The sequence below is a fragment of the Ammodytes marinus genome (assembly GCF_949987685.1).
Source record: "Ammodytes marinus genome assembly, chromosome: 16".
Classification (NCBI taxonomy): domain Eukaryota; kingdom Metazoa; phylum Chordata; class Actinopteri; order Uranoscopiformes; family Ammodytidae; genus Ammodytes; species Ammodytes marinus.
Window position 1 is genome coordinate 26926814 of NC_137220.1, and position 20249 is coordinate 26947062.

Sequence of the window (20249 nt, forward strand, 5' to 3'; positions counted from 1 at the left end):
AAAAGCCTCCTCCTTGGTATATGGCTCTTTAATTCAACACGCGCGTATCAAGCTTTCCTTGTCTGCTATTGATATATTCTCGTTATCTCAGCGCAGACAAAAACAAGTCACACCCAAGTATCACATTGATGCCCGTGTCAACTTGCATATACCCTGTGGATGTATGCATTTAGGCCACACAAAAAAAGTATTCATTTTTCACACTTGCAGTCAGGCCATTTCATGTTCTGAGCCTAAATGAACTTGTGAGAGTGACTTCGTTAATCAGTGTGCAGCATGGTGTAGCAACACTGCTGGGGTTTGGTTCCTGAAGAGAATTTACAATAAAGTATATGCAGTTTTGGGATGCTTAACATGCCATAACCAATTGGGAAATGGATGCAAATCACATGGGGTTTTTAGAAATTCCTAAAACGTCCAAAAACTGAGCTCCGACTGATTTCCCTGATACAAAAAATATGTTTATTACAAGACATTTGAAGAGCTTTAATTGGATAACAGTAGCTTTAAATCCGTGTCTGTCAGTCTCCTGTTCCGTGCCTCTCTGCTTTCCATAACCTGATCCCTCTTCCTTCTATCGTCTTGTCTCTGTCCTTCAACTTTATATTCCTCCTTTTCATTTCTTTCCCCATCCTTATTGTGTTCTCTCTCACACTCTGTATTCACGGCCTGTCTCTTTCTATGTGACTCCTCACTTGTCTCTCCTGCCAAAGTGTATTAAAAACAGGTTAGGAGAATGATATGCACATTCTCCATTCCTTTGTGTTTGAGTTTAATCATAAACTCAAACTCATCTCTTAATCATAGAGATGTGTCTGAACGAGTACGTATGTGTGTGTGTATATACATATTATATATATATATATATATATATATATATATATATATATATATATATATATATATATATATACACAGTATATCCCTGCATGTAAGGGGCAAGGTCCAAAATTAAAATGTAATGCCCATGACCTCAGGTGGCACTGCATTAAAAAATGACATGATTTTTAAAGGATATTACTACATGGGCCACGGAATACTTCATAATTGCAAGATAAGCCTCCACCATGCAAAGTGAAAGCCATATATCAACAACATCCACAAAGACTTCTCTGGGCCTGGGCTCATCTGAGATGGACTGATGTAAAGTGGAACAGTGTGCTGTGGTCTGATGAGTCTACATTTCAAACAGTTTTTGTAAATCATGGACGTTGTGTCCTCCGGGCTCCAGAGGAAAAGGACCATCCAGATTGTTACCAATACAAAGTTGTAAAGCCAGTGTTTGTGATGGTATGGGGGTTGGTTAGTGCCCATGACATGGGTAACTTGCACATCTATGAAGGCACCATTAATGCTGAAAAGTACATACAGGTTTTGGAGCATCATGCTGCCATCCAGACAACGTCTATTTCAGAGACGTCCATTCTTATTTAAGCAAGACAATACCGAGCCACATTCTACACGTCTTAATACAGCTTGGCTTCATAGGAACACAGTGCAGGTACTTGACTGGCCTGTCTGCAGTCCATACCTGTCTGCAGTCCATAAAGTGTATCAGTTTAAACAAATTGTATTTGTACTGTTATTTATTGAATACATGTCAAGAAAGGATTAGGAAATGTTCACATTCTGTATTATTTACATTTGACATAATAACGTCCCAACTTTTTACTGAATTGGGGTTGTACTTCACAACTTTTGTTACACACACCTCCGGGGATAAAAAGCGTTGTGTGGACCCCTGTGACCTCATAGTGGGCACATCATGTCTACACAGACAACAGAGCTAACCATTAGGTGGCAGCCCAGCACTTTTGTGTATAAAGCTGAGAACCTGCTGTTGTAAACAGGGACTGTGAGGTTCCTTTTAGAAAAACTGCCTTCAGCCATAATGCACTATCTATTAAAGGTAGTGTATTATGGAACACACTACCCCCAACTATAAGTTAACGTCCCACTCTGGCCACCTTTAAGAGCCAAGTAAAGGTGTGGCTAAGAACTAACCAAAGGTGCAACCACCTCTAAATGTATGCTGTACCTTATTAGTTGTGTATTATGTATTTGTCTAATCCTACTAATGAATTCTCCTGTTGTACTTTTCTTTCTTTCTGTTTGTCCGTATTTGTATATAGCAAATGTTTCTATTGTAGGCTATATCTTTGTCATTTTTATTGTAACATCAACCTGCCTAATGGACTACAGATGGAAATTAGCCTCCGGGTTACAATCTGGCATTGTTATGTGTACTGCTGTGCATGTTCATTAATGTGCATTGTCCTGAAACAGACAGACAAACAAACAAACAAACAAACAAACAAACAAACAACTAACTAAATAAATAAATACATAAATAAATAAATAAATAAATAAATAAATAAATAAATAAACCTCCTCATAGTCCACTGGTGTCCTCTGGGTTGTGCATCTGCAAAGAAAGAAAACCTCAAGCCATGATTGCACAGAGCTCATGTGTGTATAATACTGTCCATGCAGTGAGATCTAGTCTTACAGTAATGAACTGTGGCTTATAGATCAGATCCACCACTCTCTTGTGGGCTTTCATCACACAGATTATTTAAGGTACGCCATTTGTGCACTGATGTTACTGGAAATACATATCAAAGAGGACTTTGATGTCAAGTTACTCAGACCGCACAGTAAACCTAGATGTTGGACAATGAAGGCGTAAAGTCAAACAGTGAGGGAAATGTCTCAAGGTCAGAATCTATTTTAATGTTGTACAGAGTCTGTGCTACAGGCCGTAAAATTAATCCTGCTGAATTTTAAATTGCGTGGGCCAAATATTCCTTTAGGAAGTCGGGCGATACTCCAACCTTGACTTCTGTGGGCAGCAACGTTTATCCCCGGAGCAAAGTGGTACTGTCTTGAGAATAATGTCACAGACCCCCTGACTTGAATTACAGAAAAAATTCCATTTGGACGTCACATTAAACCTGCATTTTTTCATGAAACCTAAAGTAGAAATAAGAAATGTATGAGATGTTTTGGCACACCCACACAGACAGAACTCGGCTATGTGCGGTAGTTTTCTGAAGACACGATTTTCCATTAAAAAAAAGAAAAGAAAAAAAAACTCCTTGCAGAGATAGTAGATATACTGTATAGTGGTGGCCTCTCCCTCATCGTGATGTGTTCAAATGTCCTCGACAAGCGTTGGCATTACCTCCCTGATTGACTCTCTCCAACAATCACAAGGGTGATTGGTTCATTTGAAAGTGTTTTGAAGAGCTGGGTGTTCTGTCTACTACTGGGTTTCCTTCCAAGCCGTTACACTTAATGCTCAGTGGAATGTGGAAATTTGAATTGGACCCCCGCCCCCCCCAAACACACACACACACCACTTCATGGTTATTGCTTTTTTGGATTTGTGACTCAAATCCCCTTGCTATACTTTGAGTGATTTATACATATGAATGAAGAATTATGCCTGAGAGCTCCGTGTGCCAGTATTGTCCAATCAAACTGGGCAGCTCCGTGGCTCCTGAGATTACATTAAAGTGTAATATCAATGCAGCAATCCTGGGGATATTGCCACTATGAGATACCCAGGGCCCTGTCTGATGCTATCCGCTTGTTATGATCGGGGAGATTTGACTATTTAGGTAATGTTTCATGTAGTAGATTTTGGTAAATCAATGAGAAGTTGCCCGGAATGTGATGTATTTCTTTCTGATGATTGGCTGGAAATGAAAAATGTGTGTGCAGGTGACCTAAAAAAAAACAAATAAAAGGAAAAACCAGACCACAATCTGTCTCTGTCTGGGCAGTAAATTAAATAGAACAGAGTCCCTGGAATTTATTTTTCTAGACAGTGTCCTCATTGCAGGGGAAACCATGTTGTTTTCATTTTAGCCTCACCTTGGGTGTAATTTCGACTTCAAAAACACATTGTATTGTTCCAATTACTTGCATAATTACATTGATTATTTGTGTGACAGGGACAGCTAATGCCTAACACTGACAAAATAACCAAAAGCCCGACATTGCGCTCTGTTAGGAAGTGCTCTGCTGAAGCTAAATGCAAACACCTCTGACATCTGTATCACGACATTAGAAAAAGGCTGCAAAGAGAGAGGGGAAGGAATAGCCTTTCAGAGGGGTTCGTTAACAAGGAGAGGCCATGATCTTGTGAGCCATGACCAAATCATGTAAACTTTTTATTATCGTCCTATCACTAATTACACACTTAATTTATTTCTCTCTAACAAGAAGACTGTCTTGTACCTTACTGTATAAAAGAAAAACCCTTTACTGTGTAAAACATTAAGCATTGTCCTGTAGAGATGTATCCCTAATCTGATGTGACCATGTAGGTAGCCCATTCTATTCTGCTCGTTGTTTTTAACTCTGTGTGTGGTTAGCCATTTAAAATGAGAAAGTCAATCATCGGGGCTATGTGAGACAGCAGCTTTGATGTCATGATTATACGATTACTTTATACAGCTGCCCAGTGCCATAAGGACTATTTCATGCAGTAATCATTTTTTTTGTGAGTAGAAACAACTAAACTGACATTGGCACATTTGTCCTTTATTTTATTCTCCTGCAGGAAAATGGCTTTTCTTAGCCCTCGCAATTTATCCAATTACGGATTTACAGCAGTGCGAAGTCGACCATATGATACAGCCCAGGTCTATTGTTCAGCCTTCGGAGCAAATCCAATCATTCCAAATGGTAGCTGATGGTAATAATTGCGACAGCGTTGTATTGATCTAGTGGGTCCGAGAAGTGGAAACAAACAAAGCACAAGAAGAAAGGGAGAGGGGGGCTCCTTCTGGACAATAATCTTTGGTTTGTTTACCAGGCCTTTGTGAAGATGAAATAGTGAGATATTAAGATAAAGTACAGGTGCTTCGTTTCTATCGGCTGCTTGGGAAGAAAATTCCCCCAGTTCCTTTGTTCAGTCCTTGAATGTTGTACAACACCAATTCCGAAAAAATGTTGGGACGTTATTTAAAACGTGAATAAAACAGAATGCGATCATTTCCTAATCCTTGTTGACATGTATTCAATATAAAACATTAAAAACACATCATGTGTGTTTGTTTAAACTGATTGACTTAATTGTTTTTTTGTAATTATATTTGAAATGTTGTGCCTGCAACACGTCAACACAACTTCATATGCTCAACATTCTGGGGTCTGCGTTGTGATATGTTGTGCTTCATAATGCACCACATGTTTCAATGGGAGACAGGTATGGACTGCAGACAGGCCAGTCTAGTACCCTCACTCTTTTCCTGTACATACTTTTCAGCATTAATGGTGCCTTCATAGATGTGCAAGTTACCCATGTCATGGGCACTAACCAACCCCTATACCATCACAAACACTGGCATTTCAACTTTGTAATGGTAACAATCTGGATGGTCCTTTTCCTCTGGAGCCCGGAGGACACAACATCCATGATTTACAAAAACTATTTAAAATGTAGACTCATCAGACCACAACACACTGTTCCACTTTACATCAGTCCATCTCAGATGAGCCCTGGCCCAGAGAAGTCTTTGTGGATGTTGTTGATATATGGCTTTCACTTCGCATGGTAGAGTCTTATCTTGCATTTGTGGATGTAGTGATGAACTTTGTTTACCGACAGCAAGACCCTGCAGCGCACAGTGAAGGCTGCTGGACGGATTATCGGTGCCTCACTCCCTCTTCTGGACCTCTACGCAACCCGCCTCACCCGCAAAGCAACCATCATTGTGGGTGACCCCAGCCACCCTCTCACAGCCTCTTCAGCCTCCTGCCATCGGGGAGATGGTACCGCAGCCTGCGGGCCAGCTACACCAGACTGGGTAACAGCTTGTTCCACCAAGCTGTCAGGAAGCTTAACTCTCTCCCCTCTCTTCCTTCTATTCCCTCTGCTCCCACGAACATTGGACTGTGAACCCTCCTCCCATTGCCCCCATGAACTCTGGACTAAGAACTCTGAACCAAGAACTCTTTATATATTAAATACTCAGCATCCACATCAGAACCTGAAGAATGAATTGTGAACTATTGTAATGCACTTGCTGAGGTTATCTGTATATTGGTTGTTGTTTGACATGCATTGAGAAATATGAATACTTATGTTTATGTTATAGGGGGATTTCCTGCACAACTGGCAACGGGTGTCTCTTGAAAGGCTCATTGTACATTGGCTTGAGGAATATGAACCATTTACATGATTTTTTCCCTCAAGTTCAAAATGGCTTTTGTCACTATTGAATAGGCAGTCCTGTCACCTCCACACTTTCTGATAGGAGAACTAATTCAATTCAAAGCAATATGGGACAGCTTGCTTTACTATCTTTCATATCATAATTACATCTTAACTACTGAGCTCCTGTTTTACAGTTTAGTCAGCTGCAAATCCCAGCCCCGCTCTGTGGATACCTCAAGCTTATATCCTTGAACTGATGCCCATCTGCTGCCTATCAATGCTACACAGCATTTCTCTGGGAGAGATGATCTGCTCCAAGCTATGGCTTTCTGTGAGTTGAATATGCTTAAGTTAATAATCAGTGTCTGCATGTGTCTCTGCCTAATGCACTATAGTATTTTGCAGATGTATCCGTCTTCATTCATAACACATACCACCTGCGTTGGTTGATTTCTCAGGAGTGTATGTACCATGACGTTAAAGCCTCCGGAAACCTTGTCTAAAACAGTAAAAATCCATAAATGTTATCAAGGTTGGGTGTCTTAATGAGCTTTTACAAGAATGTCATCGAAAATGAATGTTCATGAATAATACAAAAAAACTGCTTTATTTGACAGTTTAGACTTTTATGTAAAAGGTATATAAAACAGAATGTGATAATGTCTTAATACTTCTTCACATACAATCAAGTTGATAACAATACAAAGGCAATATATGTCATGTTTGACCCTATCTATGTCATTGTTTTTCGTAAATATATGCTTATTCTCAATTTGATGCCAGCAACACATTTCAAACATTTGGAATAGGGGCATTACTCACATAAACATGTTAACTGGTAACATGTGATATTATAAATGAATAGATATAAAGGGGCATCCAGTAAAGATTCAGTCTTCACAAGCAATAATGGGGTGAGGCTCACCACTTTGTGAAGAACTGCAGACCAACAGTTTAAAAACAACATTCCTGAAAATAATTTAAGAATTTCACCATCTACAATCCATATTATAATTAAAAACCGGAGAAATCTCTGCACGTAAGAGGCAAGGTCCAACATTTAAATGTAATGCCCATGACCTCAGATGGCACTGCATTAAAAAATTCAAATATTTAATATTTAAATAAAAAACATAAATATTATAAAGGATATCACCATGGGCCATGGAACACTTCAGAAAACCATTGTCGGTATACCTAGGGGGAAAAAACAATTAAAAAAAAAAAAAAACAGACATGGAGCATTGTAAAAGGTTGTTCACCAGAAATGATATCCAGGACCTTCCAGGATCCCAACCTGGGTGGACAACCTGGTCAACAAGCTGCTGGAAAGCTACAGGGGGCCGACATAGAGCAAATCAGAACCACTGTTTAAGCGAATGGGGATGGGCTAATAGGGAATTTTTTTAACTTATAGATATCATTATGAAACTTTGCAAGTTGATTACTGACATAAAACAACAACTTTTTGTATTACAGTATGTTCCAAAAAGTTTGAATAAATATGAAAAATCATCAATATCTTACTAATGATGCGTACATTGGCATATCTGCAAAGCCCCAAAATCTAGATGTTGGACAAAAGCAGAGTCAATTTGTTTTTAAATTTTGAAAACAAAACAAGTGTCCAACTGCCTGAAGCTTTTCCTAATCACAGTTCAAATTTGATCAATAACCCATAGAACATTTTTTACACTGTTTTTTTTTCCAAGGGAATGTCTAGCCGTTTCCTAAAATACCAGCTGGAGACTCCAAAAGGACACTTTTGGTCCATAGCACATGAAGTGTAAAAAATAAATTTTCTATGGCTCATAGAGTCCAAAAATTGTTTTGATTTCAAAATTTAAAAACAAATTGACTTTGTTTTCTCCCAACATCTAGATTTTGGGGCTTTGCAGATATGCAAATGTACGCATCATTAGTAAGATATTGATGATTTTTTATATTTATTTAAACATTTTGGAAAATACTGTAATACAAAAAGTTGTTGTTTTAATGTCAGTAATCAACTGGCAAAGTTTCATAATGATATCTATAAGTTCAAAGAATTCCCCATTAGCCCATCCCCATTCACCCCCATTCACTTAAACAGTGGTTCTGATTTGCTATGTCGGCCCGCTGTAGCTTTCCAGCAGCTTGTTGACCAGGTTGTCCACCCAGGTTGTGATCGTGAAAGGTCCGAGATGTCATTTTTGGTGAACAACCTTTTACAACGCTCCATGTCCATAAAATCACTTTGCCCCCTGGGTAACATCCACAAATGCAAGATAAGACTCCACCATGCAAAGTAAAAGCCATCCATACATCAAAAACAGCCACACATGCTGTAGACTGTCCATACAGACAGTCCATACCTGTCTTCCATTGGAAACATGTGGTGCATTATGAAGCACAACATATCACAATGGAGAATGTTGAGCATATGAAGTTGTATTTCAAGCAAGAATGGGAAATAATTTAACTTTCAAAAAGTTTTAAAGTTGCTTTTCAAATGTGTGTAATTTGCAAATGTGATCATATTTACAAAAAAAATATACATATTTTCAGTTTAAACATCACATGATGTGTTTGTAAAGTGTTATATTGAATACACGTCGAAAAGGATTAGGAGATTATCACATTCTGTTTTATGCACATTTTACATAACGTCCCAACTTTTTCTGAATTGGGGTTGTAAATATGCCTTACTCTTTTCAGATGCTTCATATCATATTACCAACTCCCCACATTACATAATTAGAAGGATTGTGCATCTGGTTTTACGGGGAGCTTTACGTGTTAATCAACATTTTCTTCCTACCACATTTATATCACATAGGAACTGTAGTGATTCTTGCACCTTGCCTAACAAGACTCTTACGTGTGTAGTTCAATCAAAGAGTTTTCTGAGACATACATTCTTGTGCAGCTCTTTGAGTTGTGTTGAACAGAGTAACTAGTGTTCTAATGGGAAAACAAAAGACTGAAATTGCCTCATGGGAAGACCTGCAGATTTCTGGTAGAAGCACGGCCCTTGTCGATGCTGACAGTTCTCCTCCAAGATTGATCTGAGCCAACTCCATGCAAGGCTAACTGCACATGTATCAAATAATATCCTCTTTGTGTCCATGACTCCTATAAACCCACAGTCCTTTCATACTAACATGTTTTTGTAAGAATAGGAAAAATCACAGAGATCCATTTGGGGTTGGCGATGTCTCCAGTACCACTATTGAATAACCAAGGGTGCTCATGCGAAACACTTTGAATGCTAAACTAGACAAGAGTATAAATGAGAGCATTTCAGCGGCCCATGGGTAATGCATTCCAAACAGCTGACAACCATTACACATAATGGCCCCTGCTAAGGACAAGGTCTCCCCCAAGTGCCTTGTCTGAGTGACGGTTAAGGACACATTCAAGACTGTTTTTGATACAAACAATACTGGGGTCTAAGTGAAGAGAATGAAGAAGAGAAGGGACAGTGATGAATGAGGGCAGATGCCAGATACATGTAATGAGTCAGAGTGGTGTGTTATGGTGCTGGTGGGGGCTCTTGAATCGGTATCCCAAGCTAGAGGCTTGGATCTGAAGCATCCTATAGTAGATACTGTATGTACTCTCAACAACTGCTGATATACTTCATTGAGTTTAACGCTGAATTTAAAAGAGCACTGCCAGTGTTCAAAATGCAAAGTATTGTATAATTTGAATAGCTATGAATGCAAATCAATGGAGTGGAAAGTCAGCGGGTAATTAGTCAGATAGCGTTCCATGGTGGAATAATGTCCAAATGTTTCTAGGATGTGCATGGAATATATGTGAAGCCACAGTCGGGGGAATCATGTGGAGGAGGAGTGCCACTTTATAGGAGGACAATAAACAAACGGCGTGTTTGGGAAGCTTCACATCTTGAAGTCTCGTCGAGATATTGGCTGTGTTTGGAAAGCCATACTAACGTCCTCCCTCCTACATACTCAACATCTATATACTATACTGTCTACTTAAAGTTCGATTGTGTATGCGAGGTGCGTCGAAACATTCACACTGAAGTATACTCAAGCAATAAATAATTTTTTCTTATAAGATTCCGGCCGTTTAGACGCTGTTTAGCGTATTATCGCCTTCCACAGGCTAGATATAGAACTAGATTTTTACAAACAATCCTGTGCGGTGCAGGAAATGCAGAATTGTAAACAAAGAATTAAAAAAAAAACCTTCCTTGTCGTTTGAAAAGACGCAATGCATTGTGGGGCAGTTGAGTAGGAAAAGTATCCAATCGATCCATACCCAAAATCTTCCCGGAAGTTAGTACTCATCCGGGCATTTCTCACATACCCAAACCTTCACATACTCAAATTGAAGTCAAAATGAGTATGCGTAGGACGTTAGTGTGGCTTTCCGAACACAGCCATTGTCTTGACATGTGGTTCTTCAAAACCATAAGCACTTAAGTGAAAACATGGAGCGCAAGGTCATTCATAGAACGCAGGCGGTGTTTTGTCCTGCACAACATATTTTACATGCTGGGGCGTTTTTCACTTCTTGCAAAAGGCAGTATTTTTTATTTGGCAGCAAAGGAGCTGGAGATTGAGAGAGATTGATTTAGTGTGCTTCAGTTACATGGGCTGCTTTTGTGTTTGGGGGTTGCAATTTAGATTTAGAAGACAGAGGGGCTGCAATCAGGAAGAGGTGGTAATCAATTAGTCTTGTCTACGTGTGAGTGCGTGTGCGGGGTGTATGTGCATGTACACGTATGTGTGTTGTGCTTGTGCCTACATCTGCAGACAACAATTCTGTGGCCAGTGTCAAATGGTAGGAGCCTTTAGAGATAACTATTTTGCCTCCACCACTGATACACAGAAACTGGCCACGCTCTTGTATTACATGCCTCAGATTATTTTTATTTTTTTTATAGGGGAGAGTGGCCTAAATTGTTCATTTTGGAAGTTGTGCCACCCCTTGTTTCTGGAAAACTGTGGAAGAAATTGGAAATGTGACCACATATTTAAGAATAGCCATCCATTTGACTCATCCTGTAAAGAAGGGAGACACAAGGAATAAGATATAAGTACATTTAAGCTAAAAAAACTGTGTTTTGCCTTTCAAAGTAAAATTTCCATGATCAAGGTTTTTTGATTATTGTGTCTGAACAATTATAGACAAGTTTGAAAACATTTGACACATGTTTTAGTGCTTTGGTATGCTACATGTTGAGTCTATACAGTTAGCACGATGTCAGCCCTAAATTGCTGCATCATGCTTATTATCCAAATTTCTGGGATTGTAGTGATTTGTGCCAAAGGGCCTGGGTGAGTTATAAGTAAGTAAGTAAGTAAAATGTATTTATAAAAGCACATTTATGACAGTTTGCACTGTCCAAAGTGCTGTACATAGTGCATTCAGTAGGTAAACAATGAAGGTAAAATAACAATAACCAAAATAAAAGACGTAAAGCCCATACATCCACATAAACACAGATAGTAGTGCAGAGGTATGATAGTTAATGGGGAGGAAACACCAGGGTGTACATATGGGTTTTGAGCCTTGATTTAAAGGCAGAAATGTAGGGGAATCACATTTGTCAGGTGGCAGTTGGTTCCATAAGCACGGAGCAACTAGTGCAAAGTACATTTCTGAGAGTTGTGCTACTGGCATGGCTGTATACGCTGGTCACCAAAAGAAAGTGATTGTCTACAGTAGCTCAGAAGAGAGTGACATCTCAATTCCACTTAACGACACCACTGATGAGAGTTCAGATGGCCAGAAAGATGATGATGGTGACTTTGTCATTGTGAGCTTTGCAGGTAAAACCAATAGATCTCCTAGGCCTTGTAACCCTTGGGTATCCTTAACTTTTACTACGCCTTGGTTACCTTAGAGGACAAAAACGTCCTCTCCCTATAAACTGCCATAAAAACATTATAGGCTACATTAATATTTTTTTCTACTTTTTTTTTTACAAACCTTTTATCTCACTTGACCTCTTCACATACATATCAAATATTCATTCATTTGTAATTGCTTTTAACCCTTTACATGCAAGTTTATGTGACGACGTGAGCCATTTTTATTTAAAAAAAACACAATAATTGAAAAATTTCTCATATAATAGATGCAAAGTGGATTTTTTTGAGTGGGATAATTAGACTCTAGGATATGTTAATGATTTGCAATAAAACTGCTTTTGATATATGTTTAGTATTTGTGCAGTCACAGATGCAAATAAATACTCCCTCTCATGACCTTAGAGGACAAAAACGTCCTCTCCCTATAAACTGCCATAAAAACATTATACATTAATATTTTTTTCTACTTTTTTTTTACAAACCTTTTATCCCACTTGACCTCTTCACATACATATCAAATATTCATTCATTTGTAATTGCTTTTAACCCTTTACATGCATGCTTATGTGATGACGTGAGCCATTTTTATTTTTAAAAAACACAATAATTGAAAAATTTCTCATATAATAGATGCAAAGTGGATTTTTTTGAGTGGGATAATTAGACTCTAGGATATGTTAATGATTTGCAATAAAACTGCTTTTGATATATGTTTAGTATTTGTGCAGTCACAGATGCAAATAAATACTCCCTCTCATGACCTTAGAGGACAAAAACGTCCTCTCCCTATAAACTGCCATAAAAACATTATACATTAATATTTTTTTCTACTTTTTTTTTTTAAAACCTTTTATCCCACTTGACCTCTTCACATACATATCAAATATTCATTCATTTGTAATTGCTTTTAACCCTTTACATGCAAGCTTATGTGATGACGTGAGCCATTTTTATTTAAAAAAAACACAATAATTGAAAAATTTCTCATATAATAGATGCAAAGTGGATTTTTTTGAGTGGGATAATTAGACTCTAGGATATGTTAATGATTTGCAATACAACTGCTTTTGATACATGTTTAGTATTTGTGCAGTCACAGATGCAAATAAATACTCCCTCTCATGACCTCCCTATAAACTGCCCTAAACACATTATACAGTAATATTTTTTTCTACTTTTTTTTTAAAACCTTTTATCCCACTTGACCTCTTTACATACATATCAAATATTAATTCATTGTTAGTTGCTTTTGACCTTTTAATTCCAGTTTCTTTGATGATGTCAACAAAGTAACAAAGTAAACCTGCAGCCACCTGAAAACCCACAAATTGCACATTACAGCTGCACACATATGCATACGCACAAAGACACACACACATACACACACAGTAATTTCACAACACACACACAGACACAACCCTAAGGTATCCATATGGATCCACACTTTCCATTAATTTCTCATATTTCTTATGTTTAGGCCTGCAACTCTAAAAAATTACAAAAAAGTACAAAAATGGTTTTAGGGAGCATATTTGATCCTCAAAAAAAACTGGAGAAAATAAATGATTGAGCTAGATAGGGCTAAAAAAGCAATTTTGGTGTCTTAAGTGTTGGATTATTGCCTAATATCATCACATTTACATGTGTTTGTCATCATGGCTATGGTTTGAAAAAATAAAGTTTAAATTGGGCCATTTTTTCCATACACGTTTGAGTTTGTAAAGTTTGGCTGTGTGTACACAAACACACACACTATATTTTCTCAATACACACATATGCACCACACACTAGCATCCCTACCATCACACTCACACCATTTAGGTTGAATTTTTTTTTCTATTGCACTGTGGGGGGCAGGACCGAAAACCTGGAAAATTGCTTGTAATTCAACCCTATGCCAAATATAGGGAAATGGCTCAAAATTTTGATGGTGTTGAAAATGATCAATTTTGATGCTTTGTGTCTAGGATGAAAGCATAAAATCATTGAAAAAAATATTTTATGCTGTAATGACAGCAGGATCAAATTGGTGAAAAAAGGCCATTTTGAATGGGAGTCAATAGGGGACAAAAACGTCCTTAGGGAGCTGAGAGGAACAAAAAAGTGTACAGCCTTTATAATAGATGGTACAAAGTTGCTGAGTAGAAATAAACAAAATATTTGAAAAAAAAAAAATCCCTGGCCAAAAATATTTCAGTTAACATAAGCACAGCCAAAGTTATACACAAAAAAGAGCGTAAAAAAAGTGCGAAAGGACAAAAACGTCCCCAAGAGCACCAAAGGGGTAAAATTGTCCTTCAATCTTTGTCAACTATTTACTTTAAATACACCTTAAATAAGTGATTGTCTAATGGATTTGTCTTGCATTACAGTTTATGAGATATATATCAATGGCACAATTCACCCCATGGTATTCTCTCCAACCGCACAACTTACACCACACCGGGGGCAAGTTGTGCATCAAGACAACTTTTTTTCCGAAAGCTATATTTCTTCAACAGTTTATTCCAGATCCAAAGTTTTTATTGCCAGGGATGCACAACACCCTGAAATATATGTACATATTTGAGTTGGAGACTTTACTGTCAAGGCCTCACTTTAAAGTCACTTTGAGTGAAAAGTTGCACAACTTAGGCCACTCTCCCCTACCTGAAATCACTGTTTTTCTATTAATAATTCACAATTGTCATATTGCTTCTATCCAGGCAAAGCAATTCAAGATAAATGTCAGGAAGACAATTCCAATTTTCTATAAATGGCTTACAGAAAATTCAATTGTTGTCTTGTTGACGATAGCAAAAACCTGTTGCCTCTTGCTGTTGTCTGATGGATTCTCTTTGTCAGTTGATAACGAGTGGTGTGTGCAGTGTGTATAAGCTTGAACATTTTTGCCCTTGTACAGCACACAACAGGCTTACCAGAAAGTTTCACTGAGAACTTTATTACAGCTTGAGGACATCTGAGCCAGCTGGGTCTTCATTAGTTTTAAACATCACAACTGTTTTTTTGGCGGGCACTGTTAGTGCGGAACATGTTTTTTTCACCGAGCGCTGTGATCCTGTGAATGGAGCGGGAAGATAGATGAGCATACACTAATGTGTTAGTTTTCACCTTGAACACACCATCACTCTTCCTGACTAATTCTCAGGTTCAGGCTGTACGTACATGCAGCCAAAGTACCACTGCCTGACGGAGGGCTTGTATGACTGGCAACTGTAAAAGGTCATATCTTCATGACAACACTGAGGGGGGTGAATTTTAGGCTAGTTTTTATTCTATTGGAGGTTAAAACGTAGGAATAATTAGGGGCGCGGCCTCTTGAGTGACAGAGACGTCACATCAATGCCCTTTTTTGGGGCAAAAAAAGTCAAAATCTGACAAGATGGCGACGCGCATATGCCAGGACGATTGGATGCTGTTGGAATCACTGAGATCAGCCCGGATGCTACGTCCATTTTACATAGTATCTTTGGTCTCCACACTGGTAGTAAAAGTAAAGCGAGTGGTGCCGTAAGCCCGCAGTTTGCAATTAATTAATGGAACTGTCTGAACAATGAGCTGTTGACTGGGTTGGAGCAAAGTTCTTCCATCTTCCATGAAATCCATGAAGGAACAACGGGTATATCTGTCTCTAAGCCTGTGACATCAGCACCATATATAACACTCTTAGCGTTGGACATAGTGGCCATTACGGCTCATTTACTGTGCAGGACTCTATCACCCTGCTGATGTCCAATCTAGTGTTATGCACAAAGCCAATGCAGTGATAAACCACTATAGGCAATATAATGCAGGCACCATAATGCACATGAGTCCCTGAAGCCAAGGCTCCTTCTCCTGCCTCTCATTATAGCAGATGTGAGGGACAGGATACACAGGGACAGGACAGGACAGCAGTGACACACACACACACACACACACACACACACACACACACACACATACAGCACATAAACCGGACCGTGAAATAGGCGGGTGCCTGCAGATTGGCTAGGGATGGTAGAGGTAGTTTATTTTTGAGCAAGGATGAGATGTGAGGAACTGATTTCCATTTAATGACCAGCTGTGTGATGTGGACTCGTACAGGCCCATTTAAAAACATTGGCTTCCACTCACACTGAAGGGGCAGGGAGGGGTGTGGGGGGGTCCAGGATCAGTATGCTTACCTTCAGCTGCAAAGGATAATAAGATCTGCCTCCCATTGACTCGAATGGTAAGATTTGTCACTGAGGATTGGTGGGAGCTTTCTTTGAATTGAAAGAGTGATCACACACCACTGATAGAGGGTCTGAAATGTGCCGCTCCCATTCATACATGCCATGTGTTCGAAATCTATGTGCCCTCCCTCTCATTTAAAGACTGTTTAAAGTTATCAATTAACAGTAGAACAAATCCTTAGCCGCCACAACCGTAGTACAGTGTTGGTTTTGAATTATATATATTTTGTTGTCCTGTTGCAGGCAGCAGAAAGAAGTACAATGAACAAAGCCTGCATATTTGTTTTATTGCACAGTTAAATCCGGGGAGGCGCTAGCAGCACTGGGAGAAACAGACGAGGCCCTGACCTTGATTGTGATTTCCCGTCAGTCTAAAATCCAGGAGAAGAATCACCCCTTAACAAGATTGCTTTACTTTGATGTTATATGGATTTGACTCTTGAGACAAAGTGATATGGCTGCCTACATCTGTTCCTTTGTTTAAAGAAAAGAGGAATAAACACCCTCAAAGGGACATCCCGACCGACGCTTTATACCAAGAATCAATTGCAGACCTTTAACTCTCACTTAGTTTCCCTCAATTTGTCATAACAGAATGGAGACTTCTGCTCTCCCTCGTCCCTCCTTTCCCCACATTTTTTTCTCTCTCTCGCTTTACTCTGAGACGTGTCAACGTATTCTGTGTGATAATCCCACAGGTGCAAAATGCAGTTTGCTTCAAGTTTCAGACTGAGAGGCTATTCCTTTTCGGCAGTCACTGACTGGAGACCCCTCCTCCCTTTCTCCCCTCTTTTACCCATCATGTGTCGGCTCTGTGGGGCGGGTTCGTTTGCACAAAGCAAGGCGGAGACGCTGTGGCTCGCTGTCACTGCCATGTGACAGCGTCATGAAGCAGACAGATCCCCCCACCTTCTTGAAGCCTATGCCTCCAGGTGTGCCCTGGGGTTGTCGAGGCATGCCGGAGTCTGCGGTTACCCCCGGCTCATTTTGATTAATGGACCTCTCGCTGCCCCTGAGTGAGCAATTATCAGGGGGTAGGCAAAGTCGTTCATCACTGTAACCGAGCAGCAAGTCTCTTCCACTGTCCAAAGTCATACCTGCAGGGCGAGGGGTCTATGCACCCCCCTCCCCTTTCTATCAAAAAGGCTGCTGCTGCGTCTGCCGTGTTTGACCAGGTGGGTTCTTGCCGGGAGCGGGTCAGAGAGGTGGAAGCTTCCAGTGGTATATGGAGTATACGGACCGGCTCACTGGCGGATCACATTTCCACACGGTAATTATTTAGCTGCTACCCTGCCTGGGCTCCCTCTCTCTCTGGGCCTTGATCAAATTCAAGCCTGCACGTTATCGTGAGATCAAGTTGCCCCCACTCCCCGGTCCTGTGGCAACAAGCCTAGAATTCACTTAGTCCTTTTGCAACAGGACTGGCACGTGTTGTGAGTGACCATTGTTCGTAGCTGTTAGTGTGGATGTGCCTGGCATACTGAAGACCCATCACAGACGCACAGTATTTCAAACTAAAACCCACACTAGTAAAAAAGATTGGTACTTTAATCACCAACAAGAAATACAGCGCTTATTACACTTTGTCTTTTGGTTAATATGAAAGAGGTATACCGTTCATACCTAATATCATTAAATATCTTGTAGAATTCACCTCAGTTGGGGATATGTATTTTCACATGCGGAAAATTACAGTGATTTTCTATTCACAGAAAAGGTTTAATTAGTATTGGCGCCCATGGAGAGGGTTGGTTGATATGCACCTTGATTTTAATATTATACCCCCCCCCCCACACACACACACACACACACTCACACACACACGCCTGCATTAAGAGATTAAATGGCACTCCATCGCTGACTCTTGATCAATAAACAATCTTGACCACTTCACAGTCAAGCGTGCTTATCAATTCAAACTTAACAGGGCCAGTAGCCGACAGGACTGTGAGCAAATCCCCTCCAGACTCACACATATAAACACACCTGCAACAGCATTGACCTTACCACAGCTAGTGTCCATTAGTGTGACTGACAGCTGGCTCCTGAGGTAGTGTTTGTATTCAGTGGGCTTGTTGTGTTATGTCATGCTGAACAAAATCTGACCCTTCATTCATGCCGAACTTGTATCTCCGGGTACCTGTATTTTTTATTTCATACATTTCTCTTGGCTTGTCAAAATCTTCCCATGCAACGTGCAAAAGGTGTTAGGATAATGCTACATTACTGTGATGTTTGCATTTGAGCTGGAAGCAAAAAGGACTGTCTTATTGCTGGGCCCATTGCAGTTGCCTTTGTACACCTGTAATCCAGAATCCCCATCACCCACTGTTACAAACCCAATTAAATAATTCTTCCTCCCGGGGAGCACCAATTTACCTGCAATTTACCTGCATCTATTGGTCAATTACAATGTTGTCTTCAGGCTGACCCCCGCCTAATGGCTTTGGAGCGAGGCCCAGAATCTGATTTTCTTTTAACGCTGTCTAATGGGCTGTCAGCCTATACATTATGAATGCAAAACAACTGAACACAAGCTGTCCCGCCACCATTGCTATTAGGGCCTTTTTTTCCAGTTCATTGATTTCTCCCTTTCGCTTTAGCTAAGGATGCCCTCCCTTCTTTAAATGCATGCAGGGGAATATGTTAAATACTTTCTATTGTGGACTCTTACAAAAGGAGGATCTGGGAATGCATTTGAAGTACTGTGATTTTGTTTGACCGCCCAGTAATCAAATCGTCATGGGTAGCGCATCCAAGATGAGCAATGCCTCTCTCACAATTTATATGTATGAGTATCTCTGTCTTTCAACCTGAGAGGAGAGTGTTTCATTTCCCATGTTTTGAATACTAAGTGGCCAAAGAAATATCAGATACACAATTTTTTTACCATTATTATGCATTTAACGGATTATAATATGTACTTAAACACCCTTTAGGCCTATATCATTTTTATAAGCTTACGGTTTAGTATGCATTGCTTCTCAGCAGTGTATATTTTAGAGCCAGAAGGAAACAGTTTGAAGTAAATAATTTACTGTGTGAGTGTTATAGCTATAGTTTGTTTCTCCCTATGAGTAAAAAGCTACCATATCAAGTCTGGTCAAGACGTGCTGCTGTGCTCTGGAAAATGCTGCAATATTATGTGCTCCCTGTCTGCCCTCCATCCCACTCTCTCCCCTCATATCTGGCACTCTGCATCTTTTTTTGCCATTCGCCTTGCCCTTTTTTTCACCATCTCCGACTGTCTTCGCCATCGCTAGCTCACATCTCTATATCAATTTTTTGGCACTGGCAGATGGAAATTGAGTGGGAGTTCTGGGTTGCGAGGATAAGAAAGAGGTCTGAGAGTGGACCAGAATAAAAATCCAATTCCAACAAAAAATTATACACCCCACCCCCCTTCCCCACCCCTCCCGCCCCCCAACTCCCCAAACTGCAGCCGTCCATAGCTGCCCCCGCCCTTCTTCTTCTGCGGGTCTCGACCGTACACCTCCAGAATCTCAAACCTGGCGCGCAGCAGGAGGGCGAAAAAAAAGAGAGAGAGGGACCCTGCACCAACCCATTGCCCCACTCATCTGACAACTGAGATTAGACACACACATTGCCCTTTTTAACTCGTTAAGCCAATACTTTGCTGTAGCAGGTGAAACCTCTGCTCCAAAGAATGTTTTTAATGCTCAAAGTTGGCTTTTAGAAGAAGCAGCAGAAGAAAAAGATGGGAGGGGAAAGCCTTTCAGGGGGGCTTCATGCTGCCTTTCTGGCTCAGCTTTGAATTGGCCGAATGAGGAAGCAACAAGCTGTTCACCGGTTGCGGGAAGCTTTGTGTCCATAGTGCTAATGATGGAGCAACACCTCCTCGCGGCAGTAATAGGCGTCTCTTAGCCAGAGGAGGGCTCAATCTATTTATTTTTGTGATACAACACTGTATACCCCTCACAAAGCCATATCTAACTATAGGCTGGCAGTTCAGGGGCGCTGCCAGGTAAGGAACAGTACAATGTGAACAGAGCTGCAAAACAAATACTAATTAAA